General features: G+C 35.6%; 1 pseudogene; it reads left to right on the top strand.

Annotated features, from left to right (window-relative positions):
* Positions 1–833: 833 nt before the first annotated feature.
* Positions 834–3,805, top strand: LOC114729909 (rust resistance kinase Lr10-like; annotated as a pseudogene).
* The last annotated feature ends 1,388 nt before the right edge of the window (positions 3,806–5,193 follow it).

Genomic DNA, 5,193 nt, shown 5'->3' with positions numbered 1-5,193 from the left:
AAAAAAATATGGGTAAAAGCTAGGGTTGAATTATAATAATTAATTATTATATTGAAGGATTTTTCAATTATAAATTTTTTTCTTGTAGGCATAGAAAAGAAACGACACAAATTAATTAGTTCGTATTTTAACAAGTAAAATATAATAATTGAAATCCTTAGATATTTTTATCCTAAAAAATGGAATTACATGTATATATAGGATGTTAACAATATGATTGACTTGTTTCAAGGAATTCCAAATGCAAGGGACGAGTAAGGATAGAGAGTGCATGAATCAAAGGTAAGAAAAAAACGAAGAAATGAGCCCCAGTTATATGTCGAGCATATGCGTATTGACATATGGAATTAAATCGACTAACATAATGGACTTACCTGACTTACAAACTGGTTTCGTATTTCCTTGATGGAAGCGCAAGACTGCGTATTCTCCATCATTGGGGCAGAAACTGTTGGACCAAGTAAGTTCAAAGCCATAAAGAAGCATATTGTGGATGTCTGTGCAGGACCAAGACTGGTTGTTCTTTGGAGCAGGCGCCGACGTCATATATATAAGTTCTACGCCACAATCATCGTCCAACCCCAAGTCACTGAGAGTTTCGCTGCCAACATTCACGTACGAATATGGAGAAGAAGAAGCTACAGAGCCATTTGAATTTTTGAAGCAAGGAGATATGTCCACAAACCGAGGGGAATCCACAGGTTGTTCACACCTTACGTATATCATATATTTCTTCAATTCATGCCATGTCACATGCCCATCTTCAGACTCCTCATCAAAGCCGGTGCTACATAGACCATGATAGCTAAAGTTGTAATCTGTTAAAGAATACTCAGGAAGGGAAGAGGAATCCAACTCCAGAATATTAGCATCCCTCACTCGGATTGTGTAGTTCTCATAATTAATGGACACAACACTGTATCTCCCAGATTGCCAGCACATTACCAATTGGTTGTGCTCGCAAGATAGGTTGTACTTGTGGTCACCACACTGCTCTGGAGACTCTCTTAGCCGAAAAGGACTGATAACATCGTGATCTCCGCATAAACTAGAGCAGTTCTTGTGTCCATCGAATGCCTCGCAAGTTCTGCAAAATAACATCATCATGAGCAAAGCGACCAGAAATTTTCCTAAAGAGGAACACATGTCCGTTATCATGATCTCAAAATGAAGAGTAATTAGTAGTTTCAACTTCGGAAAGACGTATAAGAGTCCTTCCACCGATGTATTTAGCATAATCAAGAAGCTGCCTAGAAGTTTTTCTTATGACACTGACAGCTTGTGTATTGACACCACATGTTTCTTATTATCCAGAAGTTGCCTAGAAATTATTCTGAAGTTGACACTTGACAGCTTGACAGGACTCCCTATAACTCACAAAGGTGAGAGGTTATTGACATAAGCAGGTACATCATGCAAGGAAAGTGTTAGGAAGCTACACGTGTTTAGAAAAACCGCTTGGTTTCGTATTTGAGATGAGATTAGGAACTTGTTAACTCATCTTGCTACTTGGGAGAAGCCAGAACATGGAAACTTTGCCTGTAAACTCCTTCTTCCCCTTATGTTTGTTGCTAATTCTTTTGTTTTCAGAGTCTGTAGGAAGTTGGAATAGCTGTCCAGAACCTGAAACATCATGTGGGAAACTTCTTGTTCGGTTTCCTTTTCGAGTAATAGGACGCCAATCAGAACAGTGTGGCTATCCTGGGTTTGATTTAGAATGTTCTTCTGCCAAACATGCTATTCTTGAGCTTCCTGGATCAGTCAAGCTCAATGTCAAATGTATCGATTACAAATCCCAAAGCATTCAGTTATATGATCCTTCTGGTTGCCTTTTAAGGCACGTCCGTTATCTCACTCTACTTCATTCCCCTTTCCAATTCATAGACCGCTATCTTTATGACTATACAATTTTCAATTGCTCGTCACCAAGGAACAGAATACTACATTCAAGGTGTCTAAGCAGCTCAACCTATCAAGTATATGCTGTTTATTCTGACGAGGATATCGGAGTACTTCCCTTATTTTGCAGAAAAATATTCAACGTTTCATCCATCCCATATGACATTATTGCGCATGATGATAGCACTCTTCATTTGATGTGGTCTCATCCAATGTGTAAACATTGTGAATTAAAGGGAACAAGATGTGGATTCAAGGATATCACAACGAGGAATAATACTACCAGTTACGATACTGCGTGTTTACAGGTTCGTCACAAAGGTAATATTGATCTCTTGCATCAAAACCTAATCCCCTTTGTCAAAATGTACATCATTTAGATAAACTGACTATAACATGCATTCGTTAATTTAATAATTACCTCTAATGAGCATATGAAGTGCTTGTTTGACAAATCCCCATAATCACTTAAAAAAAAAAAGAAGCTCTTTTGCACTTCACAAGATAAAACTTCTCTCACATATTTAAAACAAGCTAATCCAAACACCTTCAAAATCGCATGAATGTGTACATGTCTTGTCTGGTGTGAAGCATCAAAGTTCCTCATATGTAAGTCATGATTGGGTTAAATTCTCTTATGCATGCTATTGATCAATCATGTTAATTTCATTTGCAGGCTTATCAAACAAATTTGTAATTACAGGTTAGCATCAAGTTGATATTGGTATTTTCTCCTAGTGGCCAATTGTAGATTTTGAAACTAAATTCGAGCTCTCACATCATATGTAGGATCAATCTTGGGCTCACTTCTTCTAGTGTTGACCCCTGTTGTAATTCATTATGTTTGCAACCCTTACAAATCACAGAAAGAAAGCCAAGCAATAATTGAAAAGTTTCTGAAAGATTATAGAGCTCGCAAGCCAACCAGATATTCTTATGCTGAAATCAAGAGGATTACCAATCACTTTGAAGTCAAGTCAAGGGAAGGATCTTTCGGTACAGTGTTCAAAGGAAACGTTTCATCTGAGTTCGAAGTTGCAGTTAAGATCCTCACTAATTCTGAAGGAAATGGTGAAGAGTTCATCACTGAAGTTGGAACAATGGGCAAAATCCATCATGTCAACATTATTCGCTTAATGGGCTTTTGTGCTGATGGCTTTAGAAGAGCACTAGTTTACGAATATTTCCAAATGGTTCCTTACAAAATTTCATAAATTCATTAGACAAAAGCCAAAACTTTGTTGGTTGGAAAAAGCTTCATGAAATTGCTTTAGGTATAGCCAAAGGAATTGAGTATCTTCATCAAGGGTGCGAGCAACGCATACTTCATTTTGACATCAAACCTCACAATATTTTATTGGATGATGACTTCACTCCAAAAATATGTGATTTTGGACTGGCCAAATTGTGTTCCAAAGATCAAAGCATAGTGTCAATGACTAACGCCAGAGGAACATTGGGTTACATTGCTCCAGAAGTCTTCTCACGAAATTTTGGAAATGTATCTCACAAAGCAGATGTTTATAGTTTTGGGATGTTGCTACTTGAATTAATAGGAGGAAGAAGGATCACCCATGACACAACAGAAAATGCTCCCCACATTCACTATCCCGAATGGATCTATAATATTTTAGAAGAAAAGGAGGATGTAAGGATACATATAGACGAAGACAGTGATGCTTAAAACTGTAAAAAAATTGGGAATAGTGGGACTGGGTGCATTCAATGGCATCCTGTGGATCGACCATCAATGCAAGTAGCGGTTCAAATGTTAGAAGGAGAAGGAGACAAATTACCAATACCTTCTAATCCTTTTAATTCTGAAGGTACATCAATAAGAAAAAGGTCCAGCGTGCCTACAAGAAGTCTGATGCAGGGTTTAGAAATAATCCAAGAAGTAGAGTGACAGTCAATAATATAAAATATTAACCGGTTTGGTAGATTTTGAAGTTTGCCTTTTGTTGTGTGTTGTTATGTCATTCGTTCGTGTATGTTGTTTGAGCCTTGTGTCTAGAGAAGAGAAGAATGCAACATGTAAAGCATATATCTAAGACTTCGTTTTTTTCCTCTCATATGATATGTGTTCAACCCAAGCATGATTGCAATTTATGGTCAAAATTTATCGCCAATAATTAACACTGGAATTGGATCATCGCTACATGATCTCAATATATATTCTCCTCATATGTAATCTAGCTGTAATAGGTACGATCATCAATTAAGGGGGAAATATCTCATTCATTCTTAATTTTCGTATATAAATACCAAGTAAATCTTTCATGTAGGTTTGGCGTAAAAGGTTTCCATAATTCCCATGAAGTATACTAAAGAAATCACTTGAATCAGCACATCAGGTCTCAAGCAAATTCTTCTCCTTTAATTTAATTTGAATATTTTCAAATGTGGGGGAATAATCAATAGATCGACATTTTAATCACATAGGGATAAAGAAGTATTAAGACATACAGAGAATAATATAATGAGGATGCAATTCCCGGCCGGTGACATTCCATATATGTATGAAAATATATATATAAATATATATATATATATATATACACACACACACACACCTGCTTGTTTTTAGTAATCGAAGTATATGTTTAATAAAAATTAAGAACACAAACAAGAAAAGTTGAGTTTCAGACTTAGATTCAAGATATACTCGCTATGTAGCAGAGCATAAGAAATTAAATCGATAGTTTGTAATGCAATACAATAACTGTTGGAATCACAGCTTAAAAGTTCACGCAAGAGAAAAGAGATGAAAAACAATGCGTAATTTGGTTTATTTTTTTAGACTTAGAACCCTAATCTGTGTAGGTATTATATGTTTGAGAGTTAAATATGGGTATTTCTTCTCACACAGATTTAAGTCTTAATTCATTATATTATGAGGGACTAATTCATTTCACTAGACCTAATCTTTATTAGCTTTCTAGCAGAGACTTATTCTAAGCAAAAACACATAAACCATGTAGATAATGAGACAGCTGAAAATGACTAAAATTCAACATGGTTTTTATTGAAATTAATTGTGTAAATGCCAACGCCTTCATTTAGAAGGAAAATAAAACTTGTAGATGAGTTAGATTTTGAAACTTCGAGGCAATCAAGACTCAAGATCAACGTGTTTACAAAAATATTTATAAACTGTTCATCAATGAGATCCTGGTATTGATTTAAATTCAAATTCTTATGAAATAAATATCAATCCTTATTAATTGGATCAAGTTTTTTGTAGTGTACATGCCTTTTTTTTCCCCCTTCTTTAAAGATACCTCCGTTATCCAA

Source organism: Neltuma alba, unplaced genomic scaffold (assembly GCF_004799145.2).
Source record: "Neltuma alba isolate B1F8T4 unplaced genomic scaffold, ASM479914v2 tig00012694_pilon, whole genome shotgun sequence".
NCBI lineage: Eukaryota > Viridiplantae > Streptophyta > Magnoliopsida > Fabales > Fabaceae > Neltuma > Neltuma alba.
Note: the sequence above shows the minus strand (reverse complement) of the source record. Positions and strands in the feature narration are given on the sequence as shown.